Source organism: Neomonachus schauinslandi, chromosome 15 (genome assembly GCF_002201575.2).
Source record: "Neomonachus schauinslandi chromosome 15, ASM220157v2, whole genome shotgun sequence".
NCBI classification, from domain to species: domain Eukaryota; kingdom Metazoa; phylum Chordata; class Mammalia; order Carnivora; family Phocidae; genus Neomonachus; species Neomonachus schauinslandi.
The window spans coordinates 10398844-10413049 of record NC_058417.1 but is presented as its reverse complement, the minus strand read 5'-3'; positions in this window follow the sequence as shown (position 1 = coordinate 10413049).

Genomic DNA, 14206 nt, shown 5'->3' with positions numbered 1-14206 from the left:
CAAGGACAGGCGGGGCAGACCACGGGAGGCTCATAACTGCCACCTTACCTGGTCCAGTCCCCGATCAGGCTTTGGGATGTGGGCTCAGCCAGGAAGAGGAAGCCCGAGTGAGAGGCGCCGGCAAGAGGGGCCGGTGGGACAGCGGCCATGGGATAGCCCATCCGCCCAGCTGGTTCCCATACGCTCCCCTGCAGGGAGGAAGCAGCCAGCAGGACCCCAGGACACAGCCCTGCGTGCACTCTGCTCCCCACATGCACACGCAGAATCCCAAATGCTCCGCCGCCCTGTGCACCCCAGTGACCCGGGCGACCACTCTTCCTTCCCCCATTCTGCCGAGCTCCTAGTGCAAATTTCTACAACCTGCACACGACCCAGCCAAATTAACTGTCGCCGACACAGAGGAACGAGAAGACATTTTATTACCATTGCAATGATTAGTGTGTGACCAAAACAAGGCAGGGCTACGGATCAAAGCTGCATGGTTCTAGTGATAAGCCCGTCGCCATGGGCTACGTGCCTTGGGGCTACGACGTGCCTCCTTTGATGTGTTTTCCAGTTCTTCTCACCTTCTGCCCTTTCTGGTTCTGGGCTGGTTTGGCTTCCTCTCTTGAAAGGCTGGCCAAAACCTTTTCCCTTTTTTTTTTTTTTTTTAAAGATTTTATTTATTTATTTGAGAGAGAGAGAGAATGAGAGACAGAGAGCACGAGAGGGAAGAGAGCAGAAGGGGAAGCAGACCCCCGGCTGAGCAGGGAGCCCGATGTGGGACTCGATCCTGGGACTCCAGGGTCATGACCTGAGCCGAAGGCAGTCGCTTAACCAACTGAGCCACCCAGGTGCCCCAAAACCTTTTCCTTCACTCCAGGGCACCTGGGCCTCGGGGGTGGGGGGTGGGGGTGGGGGAAATCTCTTTTAGGTGACACCCACTGTCCCTAGATGTGGGGCCACGCGGCCAGAGCGGTGTCCCGCCAGCCTAGGCCCCCTGCCCCACTCCTGCGGCAGGAGAGTGACTTCCGTGGTCAGAAGTCACATGTTGTGGGAGTCCCCAGTGGATGGGGGGTTTGGGAGAGGGGGTTCGGGTAAGCCCGTGGGTGCGGGGCAGGCGAGCAAATCTAAATCCAAGGTCAGCTTTAATGAAGGCAAAGCCGTCCCCACCAGGATGGAAGATATTTGGTGCAAATGGCAACATTGGGTGCAGTTTCTAGTGAGGGTTTCTCCGTCTGGCCGAGGGGGTGCAGTAGGTCAAGGTCAGCTCAACCTCCCGAGGGCGGGTCCTTGCTCAAGCGTCCTCAAAACCATTCCCACAAATGTTCCCCAGGATTCTTACAAAAGCTAATAATGCTGTTCTTTCCCACACTGCTTTCAGGCCCTGGGTGTGTCCAGGTCCGGGCCTGGGGGATTAGGAACAGGGATTAGGGCCCAGTGGCCATGTGGATGCTGCCTCCTCCAGGTCTCGAGTCTTCCAGATGCTCCCAGATGACGGTGCTTTCCAGCTGGGCCTGCGCTCTGGGCTGTGGTTTAGCTGCCTGCAGGGCCAGCCTCCGAGGCTGGTGTTCTGGGACTCCAGCCAAGGCAGCCAGCGTGGAGGCCCTGGCACCCTCCTGCGGGGAGGTGAGAACTCGGGGGTGTCGGCCCCCTCTCCAAGCTGCCCAGCGCTATTGCGAGCAACCTCTCCCACCTCCTGTCCCGCGTCCCCTGCGGCCTCCAGCAGCACACACCACACTGATAACAGTTCAGCTCCTGGGAACAGGGCCACGAATCCCCATGACTTGGGGAGCCTCCCGCTTCTTGGGGTGCCCTTCCCCTTGGGGCCCCGTGACTTTCAACGTCCTCCCTTGTGCCAATTTCGGTGCCAATGACAGTTCTTTGGCGGCAACAGGAGAAATTACCTTGAGATGATACCATCTGAGCAAGGAAGGGGGAGGGGGAGGGAGGGAGGGCGGAGGGGAGGGAGTGGGGGTGGGAGGAATCATTATCAGCAGGTGATCACTGGCAGAGGAAAGTTGAGCAACCAGCCTGGAAAACAAGAGAATCCCGGCAACTTTGGCCTCGGGGCTTTTCAGGCAAGCTCCTGAGATTACTCAGCGGCAAACACCTTCCCATCGCAGAGGCCAATTCTTGGAAGATGGAGCAGGGATCAGCCAGTGCTGGGAAAGGAAGAGGAACACGCGGGGAGCTGGGTGCTGTGGCCGCGTGGGGTGGGGCAGTGGGTTCCCCCAAAAGGTGGGATGCCATGCAGATAAAAAGGAACGGTATCCCCTACACATCCTGCATAGTAAATGCCCCCACCCCAAGTTAGTGTCTTCGACCAGCCACCATTTATGTGCTGGGTCTGGGCTGGTGGCATCAGCTGGGGACTCTGGTGGCGAAGCCCTGGCATTGCTGTGTGAGCAAGTGCCCGCAGGCTGGCCTGGGCTGGACGGCCCCCGAGGGCTGGCAGGGGTGCCCGCTGAGGGTCACACTGCCCACCCGGATCTCCCTCCACACAGTCTCCCTGGGCTGCTCGGGCTGCTCACCGCGCGTGCGGTTGGCTTGAAGAGAGAACATTCCAGGAGTACAAGAGGAAGCTGCGTTCGCAACAAGACACGGCCTGGGAATTGACACGGGTCACTTCTGTCTGTCGGCCAGAGCTAATCACAGGGCTTGCCCCACTCCTTTCTTCGCCCCATCTCCTCTCCCCTGCCCGGCCCATCCCCCACAGCCCGGCCCAGCAAGGGTGGAAGGGATGAAGTCTCCGGCACACAGTGGTGAGGCTTGGGCCTGCCCAGGACCTTCCCACGGAAGAAGGACCTCAAGTCACAAAGTCCTGGGGGCAGTAGGAGGTGGGGGGGAGGGGGGCAGGGGGGCCTTGTCCTGGGCGTGCCCTCAGGTAACTGCTGGATACAGCGGATGCCGGGGCCTCTGCTAACCTCTTTCTTCGCTTGGTTACGCTTCACCAGGTTTGTTTGCCCTTTGGCTACCCCAAGCCCTGCACCCCCAGGCCGGGGAGCCAGAGTTTCTCTCTTTAACCCCCACCCCGCCCCACTCACTGCCCCGTGACTGAAAAAACTCCCAGTTATCCACTGGGGAGAGTGGCGACTCTGGTCTTCTGGTCCCTCAGCCCCACATCCATCATCAGGACGAAGGACAGTGGGGAAGGACAAGGAGTCTGCCTCCTGCCTGTGCCCAGGCCTTCAGCTGAGCGGTGACCCACATCGCCCTGACCAAATGCCCGAGGCCACTCCGACACCCCCAAGACAGCTGCTTCCTTCTCTCCCTGCGTCCACCCAGCACCTCGTCCCTCCAGGCCTCACCCCCTCCTGCTCGCTCCTCCCTCCCTCCTCCCACAAGGCCTCACTGGGCACCTTCCCCACAGAACCGCCCAGAGGTCAGTCCCCACAGAGGCTTAAGGTGCTCCCAGGCCTGCGGGTGAGGGGAGGGACAGAGCTGCCAGAGCCTCAGCGGGAACGGCGAGGCCCCTACGTGAGGCCTGCCAAGAGCAAGGCTCCTAAAACCCCAAAGATGGTGGGGGGCGTTTCCTACCGGGAAAAAGTCTGCAGGAAAAAAGACGATTATTCAGCACTAGAGTGAAATGAGCTCTCAAGCCATGAAAAGACAGGGAGGCACCTGAAATGCATATCAATAAGTGAAAGAAGCCGGTTTGGAAAGGCTGCATACTGTGTGATTCTAGCTATGTGACATTTACTGGGGACAGTAAAAGGATCAGTGGGGGCCAGGGGTGGGTGGAGAGGGAGGGGTGAACGTTTGGGAAGGAGGATTTTTCTGGCTCCCTGCTATTATATGTTTGTCAAAACCCCTAGAACATACACCATGGAGAGGGAACCCTGGTGTAAACTCTGGACTTTAATTAATAATCTGTATCCATATTGGTTCCTCAGTTATAATCAATGTACCATCCTCTTGCAAGAGATTAATACTCGGGAAAACCGGTGGGGTGGGGGCTTGGAGAGGGGACTGGAAATTAAACTCTGTACTTTCTGTACAATTTTTTATATGAATCTAAAAGTGCTCGAAAATATAAAGTCTATTAGGGGGCGCCTGGGTGGCTCAGTCAGTTGAGCGTCTTGATCGCTTGATCTCAGCTCGGGTCTTGATCTCAGCGTCATGAGTTCAAGCCTGGTGTTGGGCTCCATGCTCTCTGTGGAGTCTACTTAAAATAATAATAATAATAATAAAGTCTATTAAAAACTGATAGACAGGGGCACCTGGGTGGCTCAGTCGTTGAGCGTCTTCCTTCAGCTCAGGTCATGATCCCGGGGTCCTGGGATCGAGCCCCGCATCGGGCTCCCTGCTCCGCGGGACGCCTGCTTCTCCCTCTCCCACTCCCCCTGCTTGTGTTCCCTCTCTCTCGCTGTGTCTCTCTCTGTCAAAAAACAAAAAAAAAAACAAAAAAAAACTTTATTAAAAAAACCACAAAAAAATGATAGACAAAATCATAATAAAGGGGTAGCATTTACTGAGGTTTCTAAGGAAAATACCCTCCCCCTTGTCCCTTCAGTTTAAGAATGCAATGGTAGAGCTATTCACAGTCACCAAAAAGCGGGGACCCCCCCGAGTATGCATCGACTTGAAAAAGGACGAACAAAGCGGGGTCTATCCAACAATGGAATTTTATTTGGCCCTAAAAAGGAATGAAGGACTGACCCAGGCTACAACGTGGGTGAGCTTGAAGACATGCGACTTGGCTCTGAGAGATTGTGCGAACCAGGCAACGTCCCACACTGGGGCCAGGCTGAACTTAATTCAAACCCCAGGTCAGCCTGCGGCGCCCAGGACCAGCAGGTGCTCCAGAGGTCCCGAAGGACGGAGAGAAGGCGGGTAGGGGCAGGCCAGCTAACCAGGAGCCCAGGACCAGAAGGAGCAGCGGGGGGGAACTCAGAGGGGGTAGAGGGAAGGAGGGGTGGCGAGCGGCCCCACTTGTGGGTGCAGGGAGGTGCCTCACTAACAGGAGGCCCCTAGGACGCCAGCCGGGAAGTGTCATCAGACCTGTGGTATCCTGAGGCACCAGAAGGGACAGCTCAGAGGCTGGGGTGAAGTTTGTAGCAGCCCCTCGTGGGTGAGGGGCCCCTGGGCGTCCCCCTCGCTCCCCAGCATGTCCTTCTCCACCAGGGCCTGTCTGCTCTGCCCCAGAGCAGCTTCGAATATAAGGAATGACAGAAGCCAAGGCCAAGACTCCAGCACCCACAACTTTGAGACGTCTAAAGTCACTGGAACCGGATACTGCCTGCTCTCAGACTTGACCAGATCCCCCAGGGCAGTGGAGGATTTGGAAGGCACAGGGTGGGCTGGGAGATCTCGGCTCCCAGGAAAGCTTACCCTGGGGGAAGCTCATGCTGGAAGTTTATGCTGGAGGGGAGAGCCCTGGGGACTTCTCCAGATGGGATCCGTCCAGCCACCAGCAGGGCGCATCCAGGGAGCGGGGCCTGAAGGCTTGGGAGCAGGGCTGCAGGGATCCCTCCCAAGGGCCACCCCGGGGCTAGGGCCCACTGTCCTCCACAGGCAAGGAGCGACTGGCCTGAAGCAAGGGGCTCTCTGAGGTCAAAGCAAGGCCAGGCCAGTGCATCTGCCTTGGGCGCTGGAGCGTGACCAGCCGGGAGCGCAAACAGGAAGCGGGGCCCTGGCTCCAGGTGGCCAAATGGTGGGAATAAACCCGACTTTATTGAAAAACAAGCCATAATGCAGCCCAGCCTGTGCGCAGTTGGCCCGGATTACGGAGCCTGGGGGCAGCCAGCTGGGGATGACACGCCTCCTGGAGCCAGTTGCCCAGGTCACGGTCACGGTCCCGCAGGCGGGCAGGTGGGGGCCTCCTCCCACCGTGGGCCGCACCGGGAGGGGCCGCCCAGGGGTCCCCCCCACTGGCTGGACACAGTGCCTGGAAGGGGGTGGTCCTGTGTGCCACGTGGTCGCCTCCCCATCAGGCTGCGCCAGTCAGATCCTCTCTCCCGGGACTTCGCACTCGGGCCTGAGAGTCGGGGTCTGGGCGGGCAGGTGGAGATGTGGTCAGCTTGGGGAAGCTGGTACTGCTAGGCTGGGCAGAGCCATATGAAACTCCAAGCTAGGGGCCCCCCGGGTGGCTCAGTCGTTAGGCGTCTGCCTTCGGCTCAGGTCATGGTCCCAGGGTCCTGGGATAGAGCCCCGCATCGGGCTCCCTGCTCGGCGGGAAGCCTGCTTCTCCCTCTCCCACTCCCCCTGCTTATGTTCCCTCTCTCGCTGTGTCTCTCTCTGTCAAATAAATAAATAAAATCTTTAAAAAGAAAGAAAGAAAGAAAGAAACCCCAAGCTAAAGCGGGAACTGGGGGCAAAGGCAGTGGAAGCAGCCAATTTGGCAGGAGAAAAGAGAAAAGCAGAGCCCACGAGAGGCAGAGCTGGGAGACCCCGTCACCGCCGGAGGGAAGGGGCCGCAATGTCCGCATTTCACTCTTTTGTTTTTCAACATTTTCCCATTTCTTTTTTTTTTTTTTTTAAGATTTATTTATTTATTTGAGAGAGAGAGAGCATGAGAGGGGGAGAGTCAGAGGGAGAAGCAGACTCCCCGCTGAGCAAGGAGCCCGATGCGGGACTCGATCCCAGGACTCCAGGATCATGACCTGAGCTGAAGGCAGTCAAGCTTAACCAACTGAGCCACCCAGGCGCCCAACATTTTCCCATTTCTTGTTGCTGTGCGGCCTGTTCCTTTTCCCTGTAAGATGACAGCCCTATCTTTCCATCCTCATTTTTCACTTGAGGTGCTCTGAGTGGAGGCCTGGTCCTTGCAACCCTGACTTACGTGCGCCTGCCGGCTCCCCAGCCCACCCCCACCCCCAGTGCATGTTGACCCCGCCAAGCAAACGATGGCCTCGCTGTCCTTCCCGCGGGTGTTGCCGGGGAGGCCGCCGGCCCAGCATGAAGGGCCGAGGATGCTCCCAAACCACCTAGCGAGACCCTTCCTGACCCATCAGATCACATGCCAGCCTGGGGGGAGAGAATTCATCCCCACTTTCTCTCACTCCTGTACCCCTTTCATGAGGGGTACCGACTGCTTGCTTAAGGGAGTGTTAAATCAATGAAACAAATTAGTTGCCCTATTTACGCAAACCCAGACCTCAGCCTGTAAATGCTTCAAGGTTAAGAAATCAAAACCTAAGGACAATCCCAGTCAATGACGCTTTTCCACATAAAGCAAAGGCTTAAGCTATAGCCAAATAATGTCCTTGATTTGCGTCTGCCTCTTTCTCTATAAAAAGCCTTTCCCCCTGGCTCCTGTCAGTGGAGTGCTCCTAATCACTCTGGTTTGGCTACTCAAATAAACTCTTAACCATTTTCCATTTGCCTCAGTGTATCTTTTTTTTTTTTTAAGATTTTATTTATTTATTTATTTGACAGAGAGAGAGAGACAGCGAGAGCAGGAACACAAGCAAGGGGAATGGGAGAGGGAGAAGCAGGCTTCTTGCCGAGCAGGGAGCCCGATGTGGGACTCAATCCCAGGACCCTGGGATCATGACCTGAGCCGAAGGCAGACACTTAACGACTGAGCCACCCAGGCGCCCGCCTCAGTGTATCTTTTAACAGGTGAGAAACGAAATGCGGTCAGTGAAGCTTGGTTAAATTAGGTTAAATTCTGATTCTGCCCCTTTCTCGTCGGGCAAGTCACTTCTTCTCTTTGGCTTGTTCTTCCTTTGTAACAAAACGTGACATGGATGGAATTAGCCTATGATCTAGCTTTTCCACCTCTGGGTATATACCCCGAAAGAATTGAAAGCAGGGACCCAAACAGATTTGCACACCCATGTTTATGGCAACATTACTCATAATAGCCAGAAGGTGGAGGCGACCCAGATGTCCAATGATGGATGAAGGCATAACCAAAATGTGGTAAATACATACAATGGGCAATCATTCATCCTTAAAAAGGAAGGAAATTCTGACACACGCCACACAACACATGAACATTGGGAACACTGAACAAACATTGTTTTAAGTGCAATAAATCAGTCTCAAGAAGATCAATGAGGTATTATATGAGGTATTTATATGAGGTACCTAGAGTAGTCAAATCCATAGAGACAGAAAAGGAGAAGGGTGGTTGCCAAGGGCTGGGGCGGGGGAAGGAAGTGGGGGTTGTTGTTTACTGGGGGTAGAGTTTCAGTTTGGCAAGATGAAAAAATTTCTGGAGATTGGGTGCACAACAATACTTCACACGACTCACCGAAACACTTGGAAATGTTTAAGATGGTTAACTTGATGTTATGTGTATTTTGCCACAATTAAAAACAACAACAAAAAAATTGAAACCTCACAGAAGGTGTTGATACGGAAGTGCTCGGAACATGGCAGACGTTTAATAGATGTTAGGGTCTCTTTTCTTTCTTTCTTCCTCAAGTTCTGGTCCTTGATGCCTGATGCGGTAACACCGTAGAGACTCAAGGAGACTAATTTATAAACAGCCCAGACTTTAACCTTTATGTCAATAAGCAGTGCAAAAATCCCTAGATTTCAGGGCGCCTGGGTGGCTCAGTCGGTTAAGCGACTGCCTTCGGCTCAGGTCATGATCCCGGAGTCCTGGGATTGAGCCCCGCATCGGGCTCCCTGCTCGGCGGGAAACCTGCTTCTCCCTCTCCCACTCCCCCTGCTTGTGTTCCCTCTCTCGCTGTGTCTCTCTCTGTCAAATAAATAAAATCTTAAAAAAAAAAGTAAATAAAAATAAGTTAAAAATCTTACTTCTAGAAATTGAACACTCAGAAGTTAAAATTCCCAATTATGAGCTTGATAATAAAATAATTTTTATAGGGGCACCTGGGTGGCTCAGTTAAGCGACTGCCTTTGGCTCAGGTCATGATCCCGGAGTCCCAGGATCGAGCCCCGCATCGGGCTCCCTGCTCGGCGGGGCGTCTGCTCCTCCCTCTGACCCTACCCCCTCTGGTGCTCTTTCTCTCACTCTCTCTCTCAAATAATTAAAAAATAAAATCTTTAAAAAACAACAACAAATCCTTTGAGAAAGAGAAGGGGGAGTTGGAGAGGAAGATTCGAGAGGAAGCTTGAGCTTGGCTGGTGGCTTTTTCATCCCTATAGATTCCATGCAGAGTATGTTTGCACGGAGTGTAGGAGGGTTTTGCTGTTACCAGGGTTTATGTAGAAACAAGTGTCTCTCGATCAATCGTGTGTGAGTGGACGAGCAGACTCAGACATCTCTTCTCGTTTGATCCTCTACTAACCTGTTCAGGGAGATAGGCTTATCTCGGTTTTACAAAGGAGAAGAGCAAAGCCCAGAGAAGCGAAGGGCTGGCCCCAATCTAGTGGTGGAGCCGGAGGATGAGGCTGGATCTGTATTTTATTCAAAGGACATGCTCTTTCTACCGCATCTGGGGTGAGAGCTTTTCTCCAGCCTTCCAGCTCCGCGCCCCTGGGCACCTTGCCTTGCACTGCTGTATCGGGAACCCATCTGCCCTGGGCCTGGAATGGAGGAGTAAGGAAGAGCGCTTGTGTGTTCTGTGTCTGCCTCTCCAGCCTCCATCACACCGAGCCCGGGTTTGGGGCAGAAGTCGTCACTCCTGTGTCGTCCGGTCCCCAACCCTGTAAACTCTTACCAAGCGGACAAGCTTTGGGGCACAGAGAGCTGTTGTCTTTCTCTGGCAGAACAGCTCTACCAGCACGAACATTTATTTACCAGAAGGTCACATGAGGACTTGTGAGCTCATGTCTGGTCCCAACTCAAAAGGGACGATGTTCTGTGACTGTAACACCCTGGGACCGGGCCTGGGCAGCGTTCCCGGGATGGATCTGGCAGTCGTTCCGGAAGCTTGGCACCTGCGTGGTACTATTGTCACGTGAGGGGGCCCAGGGTGTGAGCTTTCTCCCCATCGCGCGATTTAAAACCTGGGTCAAACCAGAGAGGTGAAACCATGGTCCCACCACCTACCCCTGTCCTCCCTCCCTGCCCAGGACACTGAGCTGCCCTCTCCTCCTGCTTTGCTAAGAAGCTGATGCCAGTCAGAAGAATCGACAGACGCCTGGGGGTGGGGCTCCCAGATCACATGGGAGGTGGCAGAACGGAGGGCTGCCATTCGTGGTGGAGAACCTCAGGGCCGGGCAGGGAACCCGAGGCCCCGTCTGAGAGTGAGCATGGTTGGAAGCGGCACATCCGAGGGCCCGGGGGCTGCCTCCCCCACCCCACGCCCCCCTCACCCCCACCCAGGCACTCGGCGTTCTGGATCTCCCAGCAAGGAGTGGCTGATGGAGAGACAGCCAGAGCCTGCCTGTCCTCCTAGACCTGGCTCTGAGCCTGGGCAGCTGCTTTTCACGTGGCTGCCCCACCAGCCCAATCCGCATTGCCTCTAAGGAATTAAGTACTTTGAGCCACACCCAATTGGTATTTTCATGCTTTCCTGTAAACAAAGAAAAAGATGCAGGTTATATCGCACCCTGGGCTGGAGAGGCAAGCGGCCAGCAGGAGCCCCTAGGGCAGTGTGTCCGGGAAGGCTGGGGCTGAATGAAGTCGTCCACGGTCATTGCCAGGCCACCCTCTCGGGGTCATGCCTTCCAACCTCCCTGCAAACACCACCATGCGAGCAACCTCCAGTGCCTATTTCAGAGTAAGGGGCCTCGCCCGGGCTCAGGGAACCACAGGAGAAAGTACCCAAAATAATAACTAAAAGTAATTAGCCCCTCATAAGGCACCATGCCAAGCGCTTTACCTGCATTATCTCGTTTCATCCTCACACTGACCCTAGGAGCTCAGTGTTGATAGCATAGTCCCTTGGAAATCAAGAAACAGGCTGCAGGGGCTCAGGAATCTGCCCCAAGTTCAGCTGGCTCTCAGCATCCATGCCTGCTCCTTGCTAGCAGCTTTCTCTGCAGCGGGGACCAGAGAGCTAGGACTTGACTCCCAGACTCCCTTGCCTCCAGGGCTCTAGGTGACAATTAGGTTCTGTCCTTCAGAGACACCTGAGCAGGGGTTGGCAGCTTGGGTTTTATGCACCTACCATCTTGTGCTCACTCACCGCCTTGTTTGGGGTCCAGAGGCAGTTACAGGGTCGGCGTCCCTTCCCAATCCATGGCTGTGAGTTGCAGAGGTGACCTCTGATTCTGGAGGCGGAGAAGTAACTCTCCTGCTGGACAGTTCTCATGTGCCCCGGGGGACCATTCCTGGGGACCTAGCCTGGACCCTGCGCCCCCAGCTTTTCCTGTGTTTTTGTAGAGACCTAATTCCCTTTATTGAACCTCCTGTTGAAAATAACTGCCAGGACTTTCCATTTCCTGTTCTGACGAGGCTGATACAGTCCCAAAGCTAGTGAAGAAGCAAAGCTGGGGCCAACGCCAGGGTCTCCTGCCTCCAGACACCCTCAGCCATCTGTCTTTCTGGTTTCAGAGTCCAGAGCTTGGGGGCAGCAGTGGCCTGAGTGAGGGGCCGATCCCATGGGTGTTCAGAATCAGGAGGCCCAGCTAGCATCTGCTTGTTGTAGGTTTAGGGAAGGGAGACCGGCAGGGAGGAATTGCTGGAAATCATGAGCAGGAGTCTCAGATAGGGGAACAAGCCAGCCCTGCTTGGAAGACGCTGGAACAAGGTGTGGACCGAGAGCCAAGAGGAGAGAGATGGACACCAGCAGAGGGGAGGGGAAGAGTGGGGTCTGTTGTGCGGGAAATGGTTGTTTCCCTCCATGCTTTCACATGTAAATAACTGAAGACACTCTTCCAAAAAAAAATTTCTTTTAAGGACAGTTTGTTATCACATATAACAAAGACTCCAGAGACAGGGCATCTATATTAGCCCAATACTGTCTTTGAAGGGCCAAGTTGTTTCCTATCCTTCTGCCATAGCCTTCTTGGTAGGTCTGCTTAGCCTGAGCGGGGCTGTCCTCATGGTCACAAGATGGCTGCACTATTCCAAATGTCACATCCAGACACACCAACCTCTAAGAAGAGGAGTCATCCCTTCTGGGCTTCTGTTTTTACCAGAAGAACTGTTCCCAGAATCCCCCAGTAGACTTCCTCTCAGACCCTAATGCCCAAAACTGGGTCCCATGGTCATCCCTAATCAGTCTCTGGCTGGGAAAACACATTTCGTTATTGGCTCGTGTTAGGGGCTCTCGACCCTGGCAATATATGAGAAACACTTGGAGTGCTTAAAAAAGAAAAAAATGTATATATTAATGCCTAGTCTCCACCCTGGAACATGAATCAAAAGCTCAGGATCCACGATAATGATGTGTCAGTGTAGGTTCATCAATTGTAACAAATGCACCTGTTGATACAGGGGTGGCTATTCAGGGTGGAGGACAGAGGTATGTGGGAAATCTCTGTACTTTCCACTCAATTTGGCTGTGAACCTCAAACTGCTCTAAAAAAAAATTTAAAAAAAATTCCTTAAAGCTCAAGATCCTAGGCATTACTATTTTTTTTTTAAATTTCCTAAAATCATTATAGTACTCTAGCATGCCAGCAGAGTTGAGGAACTATTGGTTTAAACTACGTGATATTTGTCTCTGAGCTGGGGACAAAGTGACCTTTCCTGGAGGTGAACATCTGAATGATATGGAGATTCTGTTAGCAAGGATAGAGGGGATGGACTTCGCAGAGGCAACGGTCACCAAGGTCCTCACTTCAGTCCATACCAGTCAAGGGGACTGCAAAGAAACTCTGGGGAAGCAGGGACAGAGAAGGGGCTGACCCGAGGGTGATGGGGACCCACCGAAAGGGCAGAGCCAAGGGGACCCCAGAAGCAGAGCTGGAGACGGGCATCCACAGCTGCCATCTGCCCTCCCTTCAGACTCCTGGAGTGCAGCATGGTGGGTTTCCCCATTGCCTGACCTCAGAGATGGCCAGAGACAGAGAGTGTGACAGGTGTCCCCTTGTGCACTCTGTCCAGCGGGGTGTGGATTGCGATGAGCAACCCAGAAACGTCACCTGCTTTCCCTGGGTAACACATGAGTTGTGACGATTCTTGGCCATTTATGTTCGGGACAATGGCAATTGTTTGGAAAGGTTGAATCATGATTGGGCAAATGTTTTTTGGCCCATTCCTTCAACCAAGAAAAACAGTAGAAAGAAAAACAGTAGATTGAATCACGGTGTTGGGACAAGATCAAGTTGTTTTTCTTCCCTCTCCACCCCCTCCATTTGTTTTCTTTTGAGTTCAAATCCAGTTTGGAAATAGGATTAGACCAGAACAGGTCGGGTTGGGGACGTTCGGACTAAAACAGGTTACATTGCAAGGTGTATGTTTGATAGGAATAGTAAAGAGGAAGGGCAGAAGGAGGGTGGGAAGGAGAGGAAGAGGAAGGAGAAAGAGAATCAGGGGTTTCACTTCTCCTCTAAATCTTCCCTCAGGAATAACACAGGTCAAGTCCTTGGAAACCCTGGGCCATCTCTTCTCTGAGCTGGGTGCTTCCAGCTCTCTCAACAGCTCCTCGTGCAAGGGTTTGGAGGAGCCATTCAAAACGTCACCGTGGGTGACATTTCCGTGGTATCAGGAAAGAGCAGATGCTACAGGGATGTGGCACTGTGACTGGCACAGTGACGTGAAACCAAGTGACAGGACTTCCTCAACCTCAGTTTCCTAATCTGTGAATGGGCTCATGAGACTAACTCATAGAGCTGCAGGTGGATGGCGGTGAAGGAGAGAAGGAGCGGGGGCGGGGCGGGGGTGTCGGGGTGGGGACCATCTAAGGCTTTCTCCTTCCTCCCAGCTCTGGCCTGGAGTAGGGGGGCTCTGCTCTCTCACTTATGAGAGCGATGCCTGTGGGGCCTAAGCTCGGGGAAGACAAGGGACACGAAGTCTTTGATCGGGATGTTGTCTTTAGGGTTAATACGGTTTCAGCTTCTGGGCTGTTTCATCCCCACAATACACTCATGCACTTAAATATTTAGTGAGCACCTACTATGCGCTAGTCACTGTTTTAGCCTCTAGGGAGCCTCTAGTGAATACAACAGACAAAGGTAACTGCTCTCATTTTAATGGGGAGACACAGGCTACAAATAGATGAACAGATCAAGTTAAGGACAGATGATAAGAAGCATTTTGGAGACACAAAGCAGGGTGAGTGATAAAGAATGGGGAAGGACTTGGGGGCGCTGAGGTTTGGGCTGAGACAGGGGTGATGAGACATACCTGCCATGAGGCTTTGGGTGATGTATGTGTTGGATGGGGAGTTTGAGATATCAGCTGGGATCGGAGAGTAAGGCGGGGCCCAGATCATACAGCCCCCTTGCAGGGCAACTTAGGGACCTGAGGATT